The 25644-nt window shown below is 40.7% G+C and overlaps 1 long non-coding RNA gene across 1 annotated transcript in view; it reads right to left on the bottom strand.

The window, feature by feature from the left end:
- Positions 1-1869: 1869 nt before the first annotated feature.
- LOC141773004 (uncharacterized) overlaps positions 1870-25644 on the bottom strand; it is a 29367-nt gene continuing 5592 nt past the window's right edge. The window contains exons 3-4 of the long non-coding RNA XR_012594989.1: positions 19051-19162; positions 1870-3446 (exon numbers count right to left, since the gene is read on the bottom strand). This is a non-coding gene — a long non-coding RNA (uncharacterized LOC141773004). The remainder of the gene's footprint in view (positions 3447-19050; positions 19163-25644) is intronic.

Here is a 25644-nt window from a genome sequence, read left to right as displayed (position 1 = left end):
CTCCATGTCTATTATTTACCTGTTTCTCCAGTCTGTTTGACGGCTCTACCCATTAAATTCATATTTAAGTCCAGACATTCACCGTCTTCAGTTCAGTAATATTTAATCTCTTAACGATGTAAGAAATCAGTGTAAATTTGCTTAACACACTACCTAAAGTCCTTTTTTGTTCCATTGTGTGTGTACTTAAAACACTTATTGTCTTTTTGTGGATAAAAGCCTGGAGAGCAGGGAGGAGGCCACAGTGTCTGTACTGTAGTCTCAGTTATTTTACCAGTAAAGCACTCCCAGGTGAGCTCATGTGTCAGTTTCAGGATGTGCCACGCAGGTAAGGCTAGTCGGACCAATCACTGCCACACAACACAAAGACCAACGCTGTTCAGTGGAGGGAACAAGGAAATAAGGCCCTGCAGGACCGGTGGAACCGTCAACCGACTGCTATTCTTTAACTTGGGTGGGGTAGGGTTGCCATAAAAGTTTGAAAAAAAGACAGGGAAGTAATAAAAGAGGTAAAAAAAAGAAACATAAAAGCTGACCTTTACGACCATTACTGCATAAAAGACCTCTTTCTCCTTTCTCCTTCAACAAACTCAAACTGGTTTCAAAATAAAAGGCTCAGACATAAATGTTCATGTATTTTTTCACTGCAAAAACGCAAAATCTTACCAAGAAGATTTGTCTAATTACTCGTCAAAATATCTCACTTTCGCACTATAACACTTTTACCTAACAAGCAACATTTCAGTGAGATAAAGGAACTTGTTGTGACAATGCATCTTAAATATTTTAGGGGAAAAAAATACTACTTTTCAGCATTACACTTCCTAATACTAGCAAAATACAGCTCAAAATGAGTTTTCCCAGCTAATTTCAAGATATCTTTTTATCCCGAAAGGCCTGAATATTACATCTTAATTCAAGAAATCTTACCAAGTACATTTGTCTAATTACTAGTCAAAATATCTAACAACCCTTTCACCTAACAAGTAATATTTCAGTGAGATATAGGGACTTGTTTTTAGACAATGCATTTTGAATATCTTATGGGAAAAAAATACTACTTTTGAGTGTTACAGGCTTATTGTGACACACAACACTAGTGAAATATAGCTCAAAATGAGTTTTTCTTGCTAATTTCAAGATACATTTTTATGTCGAAAGGCCTAAATATTACAACTTAATTCAAGAAATCTTACCAAGCAAATTTTCACTTGTTCCATTGGCAGATTTTTTTAACTTATTTTAAGCAAAAACACCTTGTATTCACTGCTTTTTTACTCATTTTTGAAGTGGCCTTTTTCCTCTGTCTGTCAACACCATCTGTATCCTTTTTATTTGTAACTGATCGACACACAGCCTTTGGCATCTATAAAGACAAGTGTGTGGTAAACAAAAGAAAGCTAACCTGTTTTTACCCTGAATTTACTTAAAAAGTAAAACACTTAAATATAGACCAAATATACAGATCCAACCTAATTAGGTTTACCTTTCAATGAAGACGTCTAAGGAGTCTTAACAGTCATTCACACTTATGGATTTAACATTTGACGACCACAGTCACCCAGGAAACATCGTTACCAGACAGTGTTAGAACAACAGTTGTACAATCCAGCACTGTAAGGTAAGATGGATCCTGAGAGCCATTTCTTCCGCTGCTCAGGTATTTGAGTCGATCCAGGGGGGCCCGGGCTTTAGCTAACGTTGCTAAAGCGGTTTGTCTGGTTGCAGTCCGCAGATGACTATCATCATCATTACCAGGCAGTATTAGAGAGAGTGATGATATCCAATGCTGCCTCGTAAGATGGAGATAATCACCCAAACGTCTCATTACTACACTGATATGTTTGGTAGTAGAACATAATGTGTTATTAATGAATGAATGAAATCTATTGAAGCAGATTTTGAGTATACACCTAAATACCTTTATGTGAGAGGAAAGAAAAGGGGAACTCCTTAAATGATTTGAGTAAATGTGTTATGTAAGCATGACATAAGTGACACAAAATATAGCCTAAAATATCTAGTTAAGTCAGTTTTATGGTGGCAAAGTTGTAGCTAACTGAGCCAAGTTTAGCCCAGAAATAGCATAGTAAATAGAAGTGGGGAAGTCCACATTTGGAGGCCACCTCTCCATAGTATAATTGCTGAGCCCTTGTTGTGGTTTTCAGCTTAAACTCGCTGTCACAGAAGACTGGGCCACAGTAGTTGTTAATGATTGCCCAAACCTGTTCCGACTAGTCTAAATCTACGGCACGGCAAGGTTGGGAGGCCTGCTTTTCATACAATGCATGGCAGTTGCTAATTTCAAACGAGTCGCGCGCATTTACTTAAAAATGTCACCGAGTCAAAAGCACGTCAGCTTTCGGGGAGCTGTTTTTGATTAACATCAAAACCCTGCGGATGGGAAAAGTGTGTTTTTTTTTTTACATCTCTAATAAAGCAGCGTTGTCAAGTCAGTTTCAACAGATGTTTTATGGAGTTGAAGAAAGGAAAAGCCCAATTTTTTTTCTGTTTTCCTTTGGTGGACCTCTAAGGCGGTTTGTCTTTGTGTTTGCTGAATGATGAAAGGCTGAAGGAATGCTGCTCAGCTCGACCTGAGCCGGCGCCGTGTGTGCAGAAGGTCACAGAAACAGCCCTCGTTTACTGAATAACGTGGATCATTCACAGGTAAACCGCGTGAAATCCTCACACCCCGTACAGGCATTTTGAAGCACGTTATTATTCTCTAAATGAAACATTAAATAAATATTAAACATTATTTAGCTATTCATTTATTGTAGTTATTCATTGTGCATTGCCTGGAAGTTTGAAGCAATATTTCACTATACGTACCGACGATTAAAATCTCTCTCGTCACATTAGATATACTTCATCAAATGACAGTTAGGTTAACAATGGAGAGTTCCCCTTTTCTTTCAACAAAGATTTGATTGTTCAAAGCAATACGAATCAGCCCTCTCTTTTTTAAAATCTTTTACAAAAAATTCTCTAAATCCCAAATGAAAAGATGAGACATTATTGTGTTCATTAAGAAAGAACAGGTTTCCAGTCATCCTGCAAGCAATGCAAAAGTAGAGCAGAAGAGAGAAAGGGGGGAGGGAGAAGGAGAGAGAAAGAAAAGCCAGTACAAGGGAGGGAAAAGTTCAGGGAAAGAAGGTGGAGAAGGAAAATGGAGAATGCACCTGTAACCTTACCGTCATGAAAGGTACCCCAAGGAAAGAATGTAACAAAACCAAAGTAAAGTGAGTAAGTTTTGGAGGGAGGGAGGGAGGCTGAAAAAGAAAGAGGAAAAAAAAAAAGATCTTGAATTTCCACCCCGCTGCCTGAGAGCGCTCCGTCTTCCTCCCGGTCAGTCAGGCCCCATGAAATGAGAAAGCCAAGAAGACCTGCTCTCCCAGACTCTATTTAGTTAATCATCAGCATTATAAACCAGTGCTGCAGGCCCTCTGAGGAAGAAAAGAGGGAGAGAGAGAGGAAGAAAGAGTGAGAAAAAAAGATTAGCCCGGAAAATTCTAGCTGGTAGAAAACAACAGTACCTGATCAAAGTGTCCTGTGTTACCTCTCCAAATATCTAACCAACAAACGTCCAACAATTTGTCCTCCTTCTTCTTCTGCTCCCTCATGGTTCAAAACTTTCCCCATTGTTGTACACGGCGCTCGGTGCATGGGAGTCCTAACCGCTTACGGCTGCCCACGCGTTTTGCCTGTTGGAAGTGAGGCGTGATCAGGTAACTCTGCCCTCCGTGCTGGAATGTGACTCCACTGTGAAGTCAACAACCTGATAGGTAAACTGGCCTGGCCCTTAATCAATAGTTGCTGTCTTTGTGAGAAAACAATGGCGGGGAAACCCAAAACCTTGTTTAACTCTGGACCTTATCTCAGCGTCACCTAACTGGGCCTTCAGACTGCTGAGGAGCAGCCTGGTGACCGTGATATTTAGGCCACGATGCTGCTTATCATCCACTGCAACTACTTGGCTGTGCTTTCTAAATGTGTACTTTACATTTTAGAGACAGTAACTCCTCCTCCTTTCAGGCCTTTCACCTTCCTGTTTTGAATATTTCAAATGAAGCACTAAAATATTCAACACATTTGATTATCAGAACTTTTCCTTTTTCTTCTTAATGTGTTTTACATGTTCTAATTTAAGCCCTCCCCCTTACTGACTGGTTTATTTAGCATGTACTGTCTATTTTAAAACAGTAGAAAATCTGTAAGAAATTTAAATTATTCATACTGCCATTCATGTCGTCATCCCCATGGAGGCACAAAATGTAAATATTATCTGTTAAAGTTGATTCAATGTTGCCAAAAAAGAGGAAAAATATTAAAACTATAAAAAGAAAATATCTTGAATCATATTACCTTATCATAGTGGCTTCTTAAAACGTTAGCATACTGTTGCATAAACTGTTTAAAATGGCCCTGGCCCATAATGCAGTGTCATCCACCATCAGCTGAACCAAACCTAACTTCACCTCTCACCCCATGAAGCGATAAGGCCTACATCTCCTTTTAATTCAAACCTGTGACTCAAATGCGAGCAAACAACGTAAAATCCTTCCACCGCTTCGTCTGGTAAATCTCTTTTCTTTCTGTTGAAATCCTACTCTGCACTTCCCGCCCTGCTGCCGTACACTCGCCTAGCCCTCATGTGACTCGCTGCTATTCAGGTGTATGAAAGAAATGAACAAATGTTGCTCTTTCCACCAATCACAACCTTCCACCTCGCTCTGCAGTCGCCGCTGTACAGTACACGGTCGACATTTTCCCTCCATTTTCCCTTCTCCTTCCCAGACTGCAACAGTCCTCGTCTGCTTGAAAAGAGCAGCCCAGAAGACGTAATAAAGTATACCTTCCATCGAGTGGGAATTATCTGCTCTGACAAGTCCAACGGTCTGTCTTAACTTAACCAAACCTCCGAGGCGAGGAAGACGGATGAGCAGACATTTTACGTCCGACACACATCCACTTCATAACAGACTTCCCTTTTTCCTCACTTCAAAAGTGCATGTAAAAGGCATTATTCTATCAAAACTCTACCTTAAAAAGCCAAAAAAGGGGTTAATCATACAAATAAAAACTCTAGAGAATATCTTAAAAGATTATCCGAGGCTTTAAAGATCAACAGGTTGCAGAGAAAAGTTGCCAAATGAGTTCTAAACTTGTATGAAATAACACAGGTATTACTATTAGATTATGAATCTGTAAAGTGGTTTCATACCGTGGATGTCTCCTTGTTTAACGCTCTAAAAGAAGGAGTCAGCCTCTGTCTTCATATCCTTTGACAAGTCTGGCAGTTTGCCTTTACCTGCCCCAACTGGTCTATCCAGTTTAGGAATGAGCGTTGGCTTCTATTGTTTCCTCTTCTTTCTCTCCGGTTAAAAGGAGCCGGAATTTGATACACATTATTTTCGCTTCCCATCGAAACTAGCTAGACCCTCCTATATCAGCACACAATCGCAGAGGGCTTCGCGCGATGACCTAATTTGTTCGCCGCACATTTCCTGATCTTAGCCCCAATGAACAAATGTCCGTAAAGTTTTAACTCTACCGTCGCTGAGCAACAGGCTATGACGAAGTCTTAAAGATGGAGAATGAAGACAAAGAAGGGATCACGTTTGTGAATTTACCCAGTCTCTCCCAGGTGTGGTCACCGAGCCAGAAACCCAAGACAAGAGGCATCATTGTATGAGGGCTCTTGACGCCCCGTTGGCTAGTCTTCCTCTTTCCTGCTCCTGCTGAAGGACAGTCGACCTCTGGAGTGGCGGTTAGGAAGAAGAAAAAAAAAGCCGTCCCTTTTAGGTAGATGCAGCCGTGGAGTCGGAGGAAGAGCCAAACCCCGGAACAAACCCAACCAGTTTGAAGCGCGTCAGCGCTCTTCTTCCTGTCGCCTGAGCAGAACTTGTTTTTTTTCCAGGAGCTCTCGTCTGCGGTGTTAGGCGGTTAAGCTCCTCAAGAAGACAGAGGCTGAATTTGTAAAGGGCTTGGTTTACATGTAGCCTGACCCCCCCTCCTCCCCTTCTCCCCCACAGGTGTAATTTTCAGGTCGCAGCCAATCTCCTTAGCCTCTGGCGCCCACAGGTGTGTCCCCCGCGCTGTCTTTAGCCAATGGTGGTTGAGACGAAACCTCCCCACCCCCTCCCCCCGACCCCTCCTGCTCCCACCTCACCGGTTCGCTCACCTCCGCCCTCCCCATCAGCCCCCAGGTACCTTGTTGTGTGTTTTTTATGATGTCAGCTCAGGCTTCTGTGGGAACAACCTCCTCTGTTCCTATTACAACGCAGACAACAGCTAAACCACCATCATCCTCAACTGTCGAACACACCCATCCTGTCCAAGCGGACAAAATAAATCCTCAGGCCGACCGACACACCGGTGAGGGCCAGGTATTCAAAAACATGTATCTGTGAGGTATTATCACATGCGTAAACCTTTGCCTACTTCTCAGCTGTATAAGCCCGCCATAACCTGAAATACCTGCCCTTTGCTCTCATGCCTCTCTTTGTGTCCACACACCTCTTTTGTCCCGACAATAACCCGGCTGAGTTACAGCGAGAGCAACAGGTGAACAAAGTGCAGGTGAGTAAAACTTGGGAAAGACACACCAGCAGTTTGAGGAGTGGGAGATGGGGGAGTAGTGACAAGGGGGCTAGTGGGGCTCCTGGCCCCGAGGGGCGAACAGGGGCCTAATCCTGGACAGGGTTTGGCTGGATGCTGGGGTAGGCAGCCACTTTCGGTCTGGAGGTGTAATTGTCGGGATTAGTCTCTCAACAATGAGCACAATGCCAGAGCCGTATCCTGTTTCAGCAGGGGCGTGGCACAGGTTGCTGCAGAACTACAGTTGGCAAAGATGGAAGAAGGCGATTCTTTGAATCTTTAAGTTAAACAAACTGTGAAATACTGACCCAAACTACAATAATATCACTGATAACCCACCAATCAAACACCTTTACCTTTAAATTCCAAGAGAGTTATTACAATAAAGCTGATTCAGTTGATTCAGGCTGTGTGGTTATGAAAGAAAGCTGAAAAATAGTGATAAAAAGTCTGTGCATTCAATTCTATGAGCGGCTGTCAAAGTTAACGCGATAACGTGTTAACGCAAATTTGTTTTAATGTCACTAATTTCTTTAACACAACTTGCGATTTTTAGGTTGTAGTAGGCTCGGTTTTAAAGCTAGAGTGAAGATACTGGTATCATATTAAACTGGAAAAACTAAGGAATTTGACCAACCATGTCATACTAGCTTGTTGTGAAGGAGGTTAAATAACGCTCCAAACTTAGGCAAAATTTTGGCGAGGAAAAACTGGCATGGCCATTTTCAAAGGGGTCCCTTGACCTCTGACCTCAAGATATGTGAATGAAAATGGGTTCTATTGGTACCCAGGAGTCTCCCCTTTACAGACATGCCCACTTTATGATAATCACATGTAGTTTGGGGCAAGTCATAGTCAAGTCAACACACTCACAGCTGTTGTTGCCTGTTGGGCTTGAGTTTGCCATGTTATGATTTGAGCATTTTTTAATGCTAAATGCAGTATCTGTGAGGGTTTATGGACAATATTTGTTATTGTTTTGTGTTGTTTTTTGATTTCCAATAATAAATCTAAACCTACATTTAAATAAAGCAAGTATATTTGCCCACTCCCACGTTGATAAGAGTATTCAATACTTGAAAGATCTCCCTTTAAGGTACATTTTGAACAGATACAAAATGTGCGATTAATTTGCGATTAATCATGATTGAATATGGACAATCATGCGATTAATCCCAATTAAATATTGTAATGGTTTGACAGCCCTATTTTTTAGTCTTTCACCAACCCCAAGTGAAGCTCAGTCTCTTCAAAGGGAGCAGTTAGTAAATTGCTCGGCCCTGAAAGGTTTGCTTTGTTTAGGCCTTTCATTTGCATACCAAATGAGGTTTGGAGTGAAGGCAGCGGCCTGACCTGAACTTATTTGGGTACTGATGGCTATCTGGTTGGCCAGTCACGCAAGTCAGGATGTGAGGACATCCATCAGCTGCACTGACCCAACAGCCTCAGACAACAAACACAAACACAAGGCAAATACATCTGCCCGTATGCACATGCTCAAACTCCCACCTGCTGACACGGGGCTGCTCCAAGGTGACAACACCCTAAAAACACAGAGCCTGAGGGTGTTATGGAGGCATAAAAAATCATTTGTCTGCATGATTTAAAAATTTGTGTGCTCTCGATTTAATAATTCTTGCTCCTGATTTAGCATCTTTCGTGAATCTTCACGCTCTGACTAAGGATTGCTTGGATTTAATACTTTAAAGTTGTGGTTGAGATCCAAACAAACAGATTTTACAGGATAACGGACTGTTTCTCTGTAAAATCTTTGTACTGTGAATTAGGGCTGGACGACACGGCCACAACCTTCTTTAACAATATATGTCATTTCATCTCGTTAACGATATACAGTATATCACAATATAGCATGTTTTCTGGTAATTCAATAAATAGTCTATATGAAATAACCACATGGTAAAGTCTCTTTTTGTATACTACGAGTATTTTCTCCGTTTTAGAACTTGTGTGTAAACTGAACATAAGTTTTAAGTGAACTTAAAGAGAAAAATAAATAAATATTAATCTAGCCTATACCACGATAGAAACAATATAGAAAAATATAAACCATAAACATTTTTATATTATCTGACGATATATTTAGTCGTATTGCCCAGCCTTACTGTGAATGTCATCCAGTTAATAAAAACTCTTATTCTGGAGAGCTTCATGAATGCCGTTTTTGTCGTCTTCTACAAAGTGTCAATAGACAAGTTGTTTGCTTTAAATTATCATGAAGTAAATTATCATGTGAAGTGTTTTGTTCTTGTTCCTTTGTGATGGCCCTTGAGGCTTATTCATAGACTAATTATAAAATCAATGAATTAAAGATGATGTAAGTGAATCTACAAGGAATGAACATTAAGGAAATTGAGAAAACGTGTACTTCACAATGCAGTTTCCTTGTATGGGAACTTTTTTAATTTTTAGGAGACAGGGATGCCTCAGTAGCGAAAATGGCAGACGATGGAACAACCAAAGTAACTGTGGACAACAAAATGCAGTGTGTCCTGTGTTGTTGGTCAACTTGATCTCATGGGAAGGCGTATAATTAGTATGACATTACAAGGACATTTTGCGTGACATGAAAATGCATTTTAGCCCTTTCGTGTGTCATTTTTACGCCACGCCACAAAACTACAATAACGGCCTCAGGTTGAGGTACCAAAATCACTTAGGTAGGTTTAGGAAAAACATCATGGTTGGACTTAAAATAAGTATGTGAACTAAGTAAAATACGTACGGAAACAAACGTAACAGAAGGATGGGAATCACATGACAAACGTCACTAAAAAACACTTCACAAATGTCACTAATGTAATTTAGAAAACAAAACACAGTTTTCAAACACCGGTCTCCTGGTTGAAAGTCCTGTTTGCTGGACCCGTCCACCTGTTCTCCCGCCCACCAAAAGCAGTCTTTCTCACTTTGTTATTCTACGTCACTAGCTCCAAGCGTAGCATATTTATGCAGATGTGTTTACGATGCAGTCAATACGGACTACATTGTGTACAAATGACACGCCAAAAGCAAGAACGGCGTTCTTATTGCATGCAAAATGACTTGTGAATTACCGTGTCATTCAAACGCCATTTAGTGTGCCCGGGCTGTGTTGGTGGTTGCTAGGCTCTGAGGGAAATGGAAAGCGATCCAGTTACGTTTGCAACAGTGGCACCAACAATAACAAAACAAAAATTCCCTTATTAACTCTTTTTTTCTACATCACACCTCACAGGCTCCATTTAAAATAGACGTAGATGTGTTTTTCTTTGTTATAACGGCATACTTTTTCTGTCCAGGTTTGCAATTTGGCTTTTGATTTATGATGGACTTTTCCCTGACTCACCTCCCACAGCTTTAGTTCTTAGTTTTTTGTCTTTATGGATACACTATAATCATGAATGGGTCTGTGCACTGGATATACCCACAGCATCAGACATCCTGGGGATTAATAGATGAGATTGGTCCAAACCTGAGACAAGTAAAACCTTGCTCACTGTAAAACATATTAAGTTAACAAGCATCTTGACAGCAGGGTTTATATGTGTCTTTACAGTAACCTGACAGCAGTCGTGTGGATCACAGTCTGGATAAATGCCACAGCTTGTTAACTGAGAAAAGGTAAACAATGACTCATGTTTGTTTCATCTTTCCCTATGTGCTGTTGCAGAACATTTCCATGTAGCCCTTCTCTAATCTGCATTCAGTATCCAAGGTGACTAGTAAAGCTGGAAATGTATCTCCCCTCAGGCCTCTAACTGAAGTCTTGATGTAACTTTTATGGTGCTTAGCCAACTGAGAATCACAAGGTGACCTTGGAGGGCACAATATATCTTCTTAAAATACAAGAGAGTCTAAGTGAGTGGTATTTGCTCATAAAACATATCCAACAACCATACATTAATTATTTAACTTAACTGACTTCAGGCTTTTCAAATCAGTCTGTGCTTTTAAGGGCATTACAGAGAAGGAACCAAATACTTTGTTTATCCCTTCAGGTAAAAACACATATTCCTGATGAAGGTCTGAGACCCAACACATTGTGATTTAAGTGAGTACAAGTGATTAACAATGTGCTAGATTCTTAATTTCCTGCAAGACAGAGTTTTCACCTATAAGAAGGTTGAATGTCCTTTAGTGACAAGTTTCTGTAAGTTGATTTTCATACAGCATTAATATGTTAAACATTGTGGTATTGTTTGGGAAAAAGCATCCAGCACTTGATTTGTGATAAATAGGCTATAAGATACGGCATCAAGAGCTAATTTCAAATTCAACCTGATTAGGCACTTGCATATTGCACTACTGTAATGTCACATACAAAGAAATAAAATAGGAGTAGAACGGACATGTTGTTTGTTTTCCGTGGTCATTTGACTAGTACAAAAGAAAATGACAATTGTTGTTAGTTATCGTCACCATAACAAGATTTTATGGTGACAACACACATCAGTGGGACCATAAAGTTTGGTCGCAGCTCGCCGGTGGCTTGTCCTTCTCCAGAGGTGGGGAGTGAGGTGCAGGAACCGTTAGATCCAGCGCTGCCGCTGGTCACCAGCCCACTGTTGGGCTCATTTACTGTAACCAGTGTGGCATTAAAGTATGTTGCTTGTAGCTTGTTGATTCCACCATACATTAAAGTGGCAATAGGCAGTATATTTTTGGCAGAAATAGGCATTAATGTAACATAATATTGATTCATATTTGATCAGCACTGCCTAGTTTGACCGTTTGGTCGGAGTTCGCGAGTGATTGACAGCCGGCTCTCACAGACAGCAGATGGACAGCAGACCTCAGATCAGCTCTTAGTGCTTGTTTTCCTCCGGTCTGTGAAATCTTGCGGATGCCATTAGGAGCACTGGAGGACACTCTGAGGACACAGAGGCACACGATTTTTTTCAGGTTACCCGTTTCATGTACTACTGTCACGATATAGCAACCGTTTTATAAAAATAACTTTTTTTAATCACATTTGCTCCAATCTCGCCTACTTCAGCTTTAATGCTACACTGGTTACAGAAAATGAGCCGAATTAAGTTGTCACTCCTCTGGCGACAGCAATGTGGTTTCCTCCGCTGTGACAAGAGTGTGTGGATGAAGCATTAAGTTGTTAAATTTTAGTAATTTACTCTGGCTCTCTATGCTTCATAAGGTTATTACTCCACTGTTCGTCTGAGTCGTTGTGACTCTATGGCAACAGTACACATAAAAAATAATAGAAAAAAGCTTTTACTGCAGCAATGCTGTCACTTACCATCTTTTTCTACTGTACAGTCTACAAAGTAAAGATGACTCATTCACTTTTAGATAGTATGTTGCCAGAAATGCTTAATTAATGCTTAATTTAGAGAACTATAACTATTGGAAAAACTGTAAACAAGTAAATGTATAATATAATGAATATAATGGATAACTAATACCATGTTGATGAGGCTGTGTGCTGATACTTTGCTTTGCATGTATTATAGTAAATAGACACCTTGTACTGTAAATCACCCCATGAAACTGATCTTGAACAATATCCTGCGTTATAACATATTCATCAGAGCTGAATAATGAATAACAATATTTCCATAGTCTCTGAATGGCCAAAGACACAATGTAAAGCTGCTGTTCTCATAGGTTTTCCCAAATTAGAGGCCTCATCTCACAATATGCAGCATCTGTCCGCTCAGAGTTTTATCCACCTGTCTCCTCGGTCTGCCCTGCTGCTCAGGTGACTATGGGATAATTACAGAGATTTACATTCTCTTAGAGGAAATTGGAGGATTTAGCCCAGGTGTGATGTTTAAAGGCCCCTCATTACACTGATCAGCACTCAACCACTGATTTCTACCAAGTCTCTCGCCAATTAGCTCCCTGTCTGCCTCAACAGCAAAGCCCCCACGCCACCTCACAGTAGATATAGAAAATATAGAATACATCATTATGTCAGATGTTTGACTTTTTCTACAATATTTAAAAATTGTATATTGAACTTTTATCTTTTCCCGGTTGTGAGGAGAAACAAGCCTCATTTCTCTTCATAAAGCCAGAGAATCACCAAGGGAGCAGCGTTCACACAAGCTGTCTAGCAGCCGCAGCCGTGCTCTGACTTGCGGCGTGCCACCAGCAGCGGGTAATTGGCCCCGAAGGATTTAGGGCGGGAAGCTGTGTGTGGATGGCGCGGTCGTATCCCATAATCTCCAATGGGGCAGTTGCCATAGGGAAGCGGAGTGAGGCATACCAATTATTAGTGCATCTTATTCCACAACACACCTGTTTGGCTCATCTGCTGGTCTAGAAACAAACTGCTGCTGTGATCAGTCAGTGACAAGCAAAGAGATAAATGGAGCAATATACAGAATCCATACATGATCAAAACCCACCATACATTAATCGCAAATTATTCGCACATTTTTATCAGTTCAAAATGTCCCTTAAAGGGAGATCTGTCAAGTATTTAATACTCTTCTCAACATGGGAGTGGGTTGTATAATATGTTTCTTTAGACAAATGTATGTATATATTTATTATTGGATATCAATTACCAACACAAAATAATGACAAATATTGTCCAGAAACCCTCACAGGTACTGCATTTAGCATAAAAAATATGCTCAAATCATAACATGGTAAACTGCAGCCCAACAGGCAACAACAGCTGTCAGTGTGTCAGTGTGCTGACTTGACTATGACTTGCCCCAAACTGCCAATGATTACCATAAGGTGGGCATGTCTGTAAAGGGGAGACTCGTGGGTACCCATAGAACCCATTTTTATTCACATATCTTGAGGTCAGAGGTCAAGGGACCCTTTGAAAATGGCCATGCCAGTTTTTCCTCGCCAATATTTTGCTTAAGTTTGGAGCGTTATTTAACCTTCTTCACAACAAGCTAGTATGACATGGTTGGTAAAATTCCTTAGGTTTTCCGGTTTCATATATACCAGTATCTTCAGTCTAGCTTTAAAACTGAGCCTAACAGGCTGGAAAATAGAGAATATTAATAGAAAAATCATTCAAAAATACAGAACAAAAAGAGCAGAGGTGCCATATAACCCAAGTACATCTTCAAGATCAATGTCTCTGAATGGATTCCTGTCTGTCTTACACCTACATGTGCAGTCGCTCACACACTCACACACACACACACACACACACACACACACACACACACACACACACACACACACGCACGCACACGCACACACACACTCTCACACACACACACACACACACACACACTCTAAAGTTTGACTCTTGTTGCCTGTCAAACACAGCTGCAGAGCTGCTGGCTGGGTCAAGTTTCAGTCATTCACAGTCGAGACGTTGCAGTTTGTTTAGGAAATGAGCGTAAATGCTGACCTCAAGGTCATCATTCATTGTGCCCTACTTTAAATAGCATGTCAGCCTCGACTGCCTCACGGCGAAACGTGGCATTGTCAAAGCTTTAAAGGGTTTGTTTGTGTTCAGTTTGAGGGCATTATGAGGTGCTATGACGGCTCACCATCTCCAAACACACCTGCCTGTTTTCTTCCAAAAGACTTTCTATTTGGTCTGGTGTAATTAGCTCGCTGTGTAATGTGTTTACTAAAGCATTAGCATGCTGGGAATAACAATGATTTTCAGAGGAAGAGCTATACGCTTTAGTTTATGTGTATGTTGAAATCATCCAGGCATGAAACATGTTGAATGGCACTAACAGAAGATGAGTGCCCATTACATGAGAGGGAAACATCATCCTTCTGTAGCAGTACACACAGCTGATAATCGTTTGATCAGTGTGAATTTACAGTTATTATTTTATAGTGATAGAGTTTTACAACTACATTTCCATTGAGAAAGAACTCCTTTCTCATCCAGGTCAGCCCAGTTAACTGTTTTTATGTGAAAACATTTTTGTATACCAATCATAACTGGTTTAGAAAAGCGTTGGTAAGATCATAGTTTTATTATAAAAAACAGTTACTGTTTTCACTTTTGATTTTTCATACATTTTTTTAAATGTTTGGTGGTGATGAGTATCTAACATTTGAATTCCTTTTCCTGCACTAGAATGGTGACAATTCAACGTATCCTCATACAACGGTTTCGTATGATATCTAACGACAAGTTATTCCTCATCTTTCATGCATTTTCTTACGAATGTCCAGCAACATGTGACGCACGTGTAAATTTCATGCATACAGGCTTTTCAAAATAAACCTCCGTCTTCACAGGAAACAACTTGGTTAGGTTTAAGCACAAAACTACTTTGTTATGTTTAGGAAAAGATTGTGGCTTAGGTTATAATAACTGCAAAAGTAGAGTTACTAAATAATTCAACGTTGACTTCTGGTTTCACATGGGATATGAACAGAGGTCTCCTGGGTAAAAGGCCGGTGTTTCTTGATCCACCCATCCACCCCGACCTCCTCCCTTCACTGCGTTTTTCGCTCTTTATACTTCCTGGATTACATGCAAATTGATTTCGTGGGATATGCTGTATACAAATTACAGTGCATTACTTTTCTGAGGTGTATGAGAACAGCCTGGACAATTAGCACTGTTCAACCAAATGGCACCAAGAACTAAGGAGTCCCTAGAACTAAAAGTCCTTCTTGTTCAATCCTGCTTGTATTTACACCACATTTGAACAATCGTGACGACTCAACAGAGACACAGGACACAGAGTCATCATTGTTCTTGTAGTTGACTGATGCACAACTGACAGGAAGTCGACTTCATGATTTTTTGAACGTCAATAAACATTACAAGAAATTTCCTCCCCTAGTCCCAATATTGATACTACCGGCAGGCAGTATATACTGTCTGAATGAATGCTGCTGCTGTTGTAGCAGCTTAAAGCTTTAAGTTTGACCAATCAGGGACTCTCAGTGTTACTCACTTATGCTACTTGTGCTACCTCTGGACTTTTGGGGGACCAGGAACCACAGCAGAGGAACTAAATAACTAAAAAGACCCTTGTTCCTCCATTTGAAATGCAGGTGAATTCCCTGAGTTCCCTAAAAACATTTGTGGGTTCCTGGATAGGTTCCTGCAGTGGAAAAGGACAATATGAAACTGTTTATTGAAAATACTACAACTATATTTTTTTCAAACTTTGTTTTTTTTCTCTCTGGTAAATTGCTGAATTATTTTTATATTAGCCTCTAAAACTCTTCAGGTAAAACTGGACTTTTTGGTTAAACTGCTTCGTTTCATTACTTTTAACTTCACTTTTATCATCAGATGTCCCGGATATATGAGAATTTGTGAGCTTAATATACTGCATACACACCATTAATGGGTTAAATAATAAACCATAATAGGACAGGAAATAGCGCACTACTAACAACTATGGACTGGATTGATTTCTAAAGTGTCATACAATTGATTGAAGATGCAGACATATTTTATTTTAAGATGATATGAAATGTCTTATGATTCTTGCCGACTCGTATTCATGTCAGTATTAAAAAAATCCTCTCATAATAGGAAATAAATATTAGTGTAACCCTCAGCATTACAGAAGTCCTCATCACACTGTGAGTTAAATAATGGACATGAGTGAAGGTTTGTCCTTATTCTAATACGTTTAAAGCTACGTCTTTCTGTACATGTGCAGTACGTTCACTGTGTGTTGGGTAACGGCTGATCTCTCCCACAGAGTGTATCATGGGGGTCTGCCTGCAGGGTAACAGCAGGTCCCGCTAATGATGCAAGACATGTTTGTGATGTGGAGGCTCTCTGGGGAGGCAGGGTTCAGGTGAAGGTACAGCAAGGAAGCAGCCCCACTGGGACCAGTTACCAAGGTAGAAACACAACCCTCCTCCACTCTCCACCTCCTCTGCGTGTCAGGGTGAGGGCAAGGACAAAAAACTAAATCAAAGATTATATCAGACATTATGAAGTGGCTAAAGAAAACCAGAGGTCACTCAATTTTAATGTAGTTAAACATGCAAGTGTAGCTTTTTAAAAATCTATATACCATCATCAAATAAACAGCTACACCTTAGTGTAATTACCATATGACCACATTTCCCAGAACTCTCCCCAGCTCTTCCTGCATCATTTGCTTAACTGAAAACAATCAACATGTCAGAACAACTTTTCCAGCGACCCTTCACTGTAAAACAACGTCCCTTTCCTGCAAACTTCCAACCGAAATTCCCACAAAATCATCAGACGTAACTCAGTGTTTCCATTCCGATTGAATCGTCAGCGTGCTGAGATGCTGCAGCTGCTGCAACAGGCTGAATGCTGCCCCTTCAAACACATAGCAAGTGACACGCAGCACATCAGTGGTAGCTGATTATTTCCTGCAATCATTATCTCCTTCATGTAATTCTATTCAAGGAAGAATAAACAGATTGTGTTTGTCTCTACGCATACTGCACATCACACTTTTAACAATCCACTTTCTGCTGTTATAAGTGTTTTATGTTTCTGCAGGACCTCAGCATATAAAACCCTCATACAAGCATTGTTTCTCATCACTGTCTGTTGGCAGTAAATTACTGCTGAGCATTGTAAAAAAGGCTGCAATTAAATTAGATTTATAGCTCAGAGAAATGTACAGTTCTTGTTAATGCTGTTGGCCACAGCCAAAATATACATCTGACCTAAGCAGCGAGGTGGGCAGGGAGACATCAAGATCTCCAACCGGCCCACACAAAGGATACAATTATTCAAGGGAGGATAATATCAGAACAGAGATCTTAAAAAGCAGTAAAAGGAAAGATTCTTACTGATTATGTTCATTACTATAATGTTATTAAGTCCAACAAGAACCTCATCCCGATCTGTAACGAGAAGCCCTGATTTCTTGACAAGTAATTCGAAAGCAAAAGTGTTACTGGCTGCTCGTTGACAGGCTTATGTAGCGCTTTAAGTGAAAGTGCTGCATATCTTATCTATGTAGATAAAGTTAATGACTTCGGCAACATCTGTAGTTTTAGTTCCTCATGCGGACAATGCTTAGGTTCCTCAGCTGTAAATGGAAACTCATTTTACAGTGCACTGGCTGGACTCTATTGTGCCACCAGAGGATAGCACGTTAGTGTAACGTTTTGCCTCGCCGAGGCGTGAATATTACACGTGTTTATGAAGGTGCAGTACAAGCAGAGGGCAACAAAACCACTCACGTCATAGTTGGGCTTCAAATAAGTAAACTAAGTACGATATGTACAGAAACAACGCAACATAGGTACGAAGAACACGTCACAAACATCACTAAAAAACATGTGACAAACGTCACTTACGTAACTTACAAAACAAAACACCGGTCTCCTGGTTGACAGTCCTGTGTTTGTTGGACCCATCTACCTCCCATCCCACCCACCATAAGCAGTCTTTCTCACTTTTTATTAGAATTGAATACCGATACCAGTATCGGAAATGCGTTCGATACTGCCCAAAATTCGGTATCGGTGAGTACGCCAGTATATGCAACAATACAATACCATAATTTATTAACCCAGAAAAAAATCAACTTGTTTAACCAGAACTCTGAGCTCAATGTGTGACAAGAATTTTGCCGAAATACACCTGCACCAAATGGTGACAGTTTGCTATAATCATGAACTACAGATAAAGTATTTGACTTATACGAAGGGGTAAGTGGAGGTAAAGTTGGAGGTTAACATTTCTGAATACCAAATACAACCCAGTCTGGAATATTGCCACGTCAGCAGTGACCCAGAATGACCCTGAATCCGCTCTGATTTCATAGGGGTCAGTATGCAAGTAAATGATTGGTAGATTTCATTCTGTTGTATGAATCAAACGAGTATCAAAGTCCACAGGCCTAAACATTACCTGAGTCACTGTGAAGGAGCTACAAATTAACACATTCAGCACGCCGGCTTTCTCAAAGCTCTGCCAGAGTTTTACAACCCTCCAAACACACCCTTTGGATTTGGGCGCCGCTCTGTCAACACTGCAGTCTCCAGACACTGAGGCCAGTAGGTTCATCTTGTCCTTACAGCCAATCAAAAAGAAGCATGAGAGCCTATGAGAGCAGGAGCCATGGAGACCAGCTGCTCGTTGAACAGTGATGGGTAAAGGAAGTGTTGAAGGTGCAGGTAAAGGTGATATTTTGTGTGTATACTGGTGTGATGCTGGTGTTTTATAGCCAGTGTACTGTTCATAGTAGTGCGTTTATAGAGTCTAATCTGATCATTCAGGAAGATGCTGGTGTCGAAGAGTCAACAGCCCAGTAGACTGCAGTCAAAAGAGCACAAAACACATCCAATGCTGCATAAAAACAGCTTAAATTTAGAAAATGCACCCACAAGATCAACCTCTATCTACTCACTATACCTCCAACTACACTTCATACCAGCTCCTTAAGGATAAAATATGAGCAAAGTTGGCTAACAAAGCCCACGCCTGTGCATCTCTCATGAGTCAAAGCTCTATTTGCAGTCTGTTTCCCACCAGGTTGGATCATGTGAGAACACCTTCAGCTTTAACCCCAGCTGACCTACCTCTTGATGAACGTGACCTCTGCCCTGGAAGATCTCCCAATCTCTCCATCTCTTCGAGACAAAGCAGGCTGCCCGGGGAATCTTCAACTTGCACTCTCCAGCTCATCCAAGGCTGTGAGACAGAAACGTGAACAGGGAAAAAGCAAAGGAAAAGGATGTTGGCAGCTGTGTGTTGAGAGGAATTCACCGTTGTTATCACTCACTGAGTTATGCAAGAGCAGGCCGGTGGAAACCTTTGCCTGGTACAGTGTTGGGCCTCAGCCTCCTTATGCACAGGCTAAACACACACTTAACAGCACGCTGGTACACACACACACACACACACACACACACACACACACACACACACACACACACACACACACACACACACACACAGGGAGAGCCAAGAAGATCCTGCCCTGAGGATTTTCTAATTACCGTCAGTGAATGGGAGGCAGCCGGACACACTGAGGGCCGACCGCCTGGGTTATCACACACCACCAAGACTCCCCGCTCTTCTTTGGAACAAACTATTTTTAGCTTTCATCTATGGCTTCTTTTCCTTAGAGGGCATGAGGTGTATGGGAGGCATAGTGAGGAGAAGATTTGTTTAAGTGTAGTAGTATTTACTGCCCGTTGCTTCTCCTTCACGGAGGAACTCATCAGTAAAGTCACATACAGAAAGAAAAAACTCTTTTGCACTGATTACGAGGTTACCTGAAAATCATTTTATACTTCAGTACATGTCTCTTTATTGGTTGGAAGTTGAGTAAAGCGCAAACTTTTCAGTTTTAGATCAGCCCCATCTCACCAAATGGTGTGTGAATGACACAGTATTTTGTAAGTCATTTTGCGTGCAATAACAAAGCCTTTGTTGCTTTTGGCGTGTCATGTGAACGCCATGTAGTCTGTACTGACTGCAATGCAAACACATCCGTGTAAATATGCTATGCTCAGAACTAGTGACCAAGAATAAAAAGTGAGCGAGACTGCTTATGGCGTGTGGAAGGTGAGGAGGATGGGTCCAACAAACACAGGACTTTCAACCAGGAAAGTGATGTTCTAGACCCGTGGTTACGTTACGTTAGTGTTGTGTTCTTTAGTGATGTGTTTTTCATATTTATGATGTTACAATGAATCTAAACCCAACAAAGTGGTTTTGTTGCCTAAACATAACCGCTCCTGTTTCACGGTGACACCGTGGCGTTAAATGACACGAGAAAAGCCACATGGAAATGCCGTACGAATCTATATGCCTTTCCATCGGGTTGTTTACCTAGTTTTGTATTGTAGGTGTAGCTCCACTTTCATTTGGTCCATTATATTTTACAAAGTTTGACTATACTAAAAGATATTTGAGCTTTTTCCCTGTACATTTTGCATGTCACTGCCATGGCAAACATTTGCTGTTGGGCTCCTGTCGAACCCCAGTCAACCTGGGATTTCTTTGTCAATTTGATATTTTTAAACACAACTTTATTTAGAAAATTTACTTAATAGCTCAAAGTTAAAAAAAAAAAATATATATTAGGCTACTTGTCTTATACTAGATTTTGGGACAGGATCCCTCTATAAAGCAGCGCCACAAATTTAGTAATGTTATCCAACACCGCCATACCTCAAACCAACAAAATGCACCAAAATGGCTGCATGTGACAGATTTTCCTTCTCTGCCACCCATCAGCACTATAAAGTCGGTCATATGCTCACGTCACCACTCACTTTGAAATATTAAACTGAAAACAGCAGATCAAACAATTTTTTATGTTTGCCATTGTATTTTTTCTGTGTATAGTTTAAGTATATGAAAGAACTACTTTGCAATTTTATGATTTATGATAATTTTCTGGGGAAAAGATGAATGTATTTCAAGGAAATAATAATTTTTAAAATCACAAGAAAACCTGTACAAGACACATCTCTCTCCTTAGCTGTCTATTCAATGGCTGTTTATTTTAATTAGAGTGGATATAACTGTACGTTGAAGTTTGTGTCTTAGTCAGGACAATATTTAACCTAAAGTGCACCAAACCCACAAGCTCTAACATCAGCAGCTAAGACGCATTCTGATGGCTCTGCTTCTTTCCAACGCAGCTGCACTTTGTTCTCAATGAAAGCTTTTTTTCTCTCTCTCTGAAATATTCCGAGGCAACGAATGAATCCATGGACTCCAGAGGTTGAACGTGGTAACAAGCTGCAGCCCCGGGCCACAGAGCTGAATGGAGTGACAGTAAGGTGAGGAAGAGCGGTATCAGATGAACACATGAAAGAGGGAGGTCGCTGGATTTAAGGCCTTTTGTCTTTGGGCGTTCAAAGGAGACAGCTGTCGACTGCACAAGGCTCGACTCTATTCATGTGGGGGGGACGCAAACAGAGACCACGCCAACATACACACACATACACACACACACTTCAAAGGAACGTGTGTGTGCACATGTGTGTGTATGTAACTTCTCCCAACAGATTCAAACTGTTATTATTGTCACATTACTTTATTAAATATGCCTATCTATTCACATAATCTTAATATCATCTATGTATTATTTATACGGAGGGGGTGCAACACCAACGGTACTTGGCAACGTTCCCTGTATTGCTAGGTGTCGTAGCTTACTTCCGGTCCTTAGACGGGCCCCGCACTTTAAAGGAACAGTCCAACTTTTAGGGAAATACCCTTGTTTGTTGTCTTGCCCTGCGTAAGAAGATATCACTTTCATCTCTGTGTGTCCAGAACATGTTAACTCAGCACAAAGACTGGAAGCATTACATGCTATATCTTGTTCATTTATCACACCTGGAGAGAAGTGTGTAAAAATGAGAGATTACGGTTTTAAAGGTGCAGTGTGCAGGATTTGGCGGCATCTAGCAGTGAGGTTGCAGACTGCAACCAAATTAAACTTCTCCCGTGTGCCAAGTATGTAGGAGAACTACAGTGGCCGACGCAAAAAAAACAAAAACTGAATGGCTCTATCTAGAGCCAGTGTTTGGTTTGTCTGATGGCAGCCAGCTCTGTGAAGAGGACCCGCTCCGTATGTAGATATAAACGGCTTATACTAAGCTAACGAAAACACGATTCTTATTTTATCTCTTCAAAATGTACCTTAAAGGGAGATTTGTCAAGTATTTAATGTGTATGTGTATTATTGGAAATCAATTAACAACACAAAACAATGACAAATATTGTCCAGAAACCCTCACAGCTACTGCATTTAGCATAAATGTCAAATAACACCTACTTCTTGACCACAGAGAAGCAAGTAAAAACTGTCTGCATTGTTTGGCTGACACATGATCTCAGGGAAGTAGATAAATTGACTGCATAGCACCAGTGATGTCAGAAAATAGATAAACTAGTCTACCACTTTCATCGATACACAAGTAGTAGCCTAATTGTATTATTACAGCAGTTAGATGTCTAAAAAGAATTGTTAAGATGATGAATAGCTATTTTAATGCCAATTAAGTGTACAAAAACCATGACTATCTTATGTTTCGGATAATAATTTAATTAATAATGGTTGAAAAATGACCATGGAATGATGAGATCAGTAGAAGCAGTTTCACCAGGTGTACAGAAAATCCCTGATAGTGAAAGTCAAATCTCTCTCTCTCTCTCTCTCTCTCTCTCTCTCTCTCTCTCTCTCTCTCTCTCTCTCTCCCCCTCCCCTTGCCTGAAGCAACTTTTTTCTGCTGTTTGAGCTTTATCGTCACTGCAGCACATCTTCAGTTGATATTTGCATCCGAGGCAAATCAGTCAGCCTCAGTGAGAGTGGGAGAGGTTGTGTGTCGACCAGCAGAGCTATAGCAACTGAGCATATGAGCTATATGGTTTGCAGTAGCTGTAGCAATAAAGGGTTTTATACAACAGCATATTAGGGCCTTTGTAGGTAAAAAAAATAATAATTATGGAGCCAGAGAAGGGGGGTAGTAGTCTGATAAAAAAAACTCACAAATTTGCAAGTGCAAATCCAAGGTAACACCAGCCATTGAATTTCGTAAGGATGGCCTCTGGGTGAGGCAAAGGTCCTGAAACATACATGTTCCTTCATGTTCTTTCTGCGTTCTTTTATGAACATAAATAAATACTAGTATTTTAGATAGTTACAGGAAAGTAGAGACGAACAACTTCTATCTTTGACATCTCAAAGGCGTGTCTTTTATTGCAGCACAGCGAACACTAAAAAGCAACCGTTGAGAAGACGTTACTCTAAACACAATGCGTTACCATGGTTGCACACTGACACTTTTCAGGGACCGTTCCCAACTGTCACTGTGTCAGTGTGAAGGGGAAACAATACAGAAAAGGCTCATAACATAACTGCTTGTGGCACGACCCGGCCCACGAATAAGCAGAAGAGAATGGATGAATGGAGAGTCCGCTACAATATATAATGTGTATTAGGGCTGTCAAAGTTAACACGATAATAACACACATTCGTTTTAACGCCACTAATTTCTTTAATGCATTAACACAACTTGCGATTTCTAGGTTCTAGCGGACTCAGTTTAAATGCTAGGCGAGAAAAACTGGCATGGCCATTTTCCAAGGGTCCCTTGACCTCTGACCTCAAGATATGTGAATGAAAATGTGGTCTGTGGGTACCCACGAGTCTCCCCTTTACAGAAATGCCCCCTTTATGATAATCACATGCAGTTTGGGGCAAGTCATAGTCAAGTCAGCACACTTAACTGACACACTGACAGCTGTTGTTGCCTGTTGGGGTGCAGTTTGCCGTGTTATGATTTGAGTATATTTTTTATGCTAAATGCATTATTTTTTGTTACCTCTGGTTCTGCACTCCAGTACAGTTTTTTCTCGTGAATTTATAACTTTAATCTCAGAGAATATCCAAGTCTTTTCTCGTAAATTTACGACTCTAAATTCTGAGTTTTTCTCAGAATATTATGCCCCATCCCCGGCTCCAAAATACGCTATCATAGTTTTCCTTAGTGTTTGTTAGTGTAATTTTTACTCACTAACTCTTTTCCTGTCATTGACTTGTATATCACGGTCTGTATTTGTCAAACTCTTAAAAGTAAGACTTTTAGCCACAAGAATGGATAAAGTCAAACTAGTAGCAGAAGTTCCAGTAGTATGTAATACAATTGTAAAAATAAAATATATATAATACATTAATTGATTTTCTTCACAGCACAGTACAGAGAGAGTATCAGTGCACATCATCTGTTTGGAAACTGAATCCCCCAACGACTGGTCAAACTCCTCTACTCCCAAAGACTTCACTTGTATTTTCCTATGCAAATAACTTTGCATTCACTGAGCGGATGTAGTACCTGCTACAGGAGACAAGGCTGCTCTGTCTCACTCAGGTCACTTCCTGACCTCTTTTGTTCAAATCAAACCAAGATGCAAAACTGACTTCAGCAGCAGACATGACTAAGACAACATCTTTTGTCCACTCCAGTTTGTACAAGGAAACCGACAGAGATGACCAGCAGTGACTCTGAACTGAAAGGTCTGGGAAATGTATTTAAAATGGGTTATATTTTTAAGGAAATGGATGTGAACCAAACGGTTTCCAATGAATTCAACAGATTGGAATAAATCCCCACAGTATATTTCCGTTTAAATTTGGTAATCTCAGAAGAAAGGGCAACACATGTCATCTGGGTGTCATCAGGCCTTAATTAACCTGCTTCCCATCTAGTTTACCCATCTGCTATGGTGAGTCCCTCTACATATGGGCCGTATTCTCCTATAGGAAATGTAATGACCACCTTCTTAACAAATCCGCAGTAACAGAGGCACTCTGGGCCGAGGCGACAGCAGGTAGACTACAATGAGGGCAGGATGGAGAGGGGAGTTGGGGGGGGGGGCTCACAAGTTGTGGCATGGGCGGGCTATTGAAGTGTTAAGCAGGAACACAAAGGTGGGGTTGGTCTGCAGGGAGTTAAAAGACGGCTATGCATCAAACACGGCTGTTCAGGTGACTTATTGTCACATTGGAGTAGTTTATGTGGAAGGAAATTGTGGAATCACATAAAAATGATCTACGTTGGCTGGAATACACCCAAAGAAACCAGCTCCTCCTCACAGTCTTTTCATAACTATATCGTGAGCGAAAACACGTCCGACCAAAATTAAACTATGCTCGCGTACCCAGAGAGTTGAGCTGAGCTCGGCTGATATTGCATCAGTGGGAATCCCATCATAGCAACCAGGTGCTCCACGGGGAGACGGAGAAAAACAAGGTGCTCACTGTACGTCTCATCTGAACAGGCTCGGCATGTACACAAGCTCCTATATTATTCATAGCTATTACATGTAGTTTATGTTATAGTCGCTGTACTCTGATTGGGATACAACAAGGTAGAACAAAGCACCCTAAACCTCAGTATCATTAATCTCAATGACAAAGAATTGACTGTGACTGCCAATAGTCGAATGAAGCAGGGATACAAGTCTAGACAATTTAAGATTATCTCAAAGTCATAAACAGCACTCGCTTTTGACAGCATACAGATTTTTTTGTAGCACATTTGCACTTACAGACTAGGCTGAAAGGTTTCTATGATAAGCATCGTGTTAGACAATCATGTGACAACACAGATAAAGTAAATGTATGATTTCTGCTAAAAAGGACAGTTTTA

The sequence above is a fragment of the Sebastes fasciatus genome, chromosome 8, assembly GCF_043250625.1.
Source record: "Sebastes fasciatus isolate fSebFas1 chromosome 8, fSebFas1.pri, whole genome shotgun sequence".
NCBI classification, from domain to species: domain Eukaryota; kingdom Metazoa; phylum Chordata; class Actinopteri; order Perciformes; family Sebastidae; genus Sebastes; species Sebastes fasciatus.
This window is presented reverse-complemented; position numbering and strand designations above follow the sequence as displayed.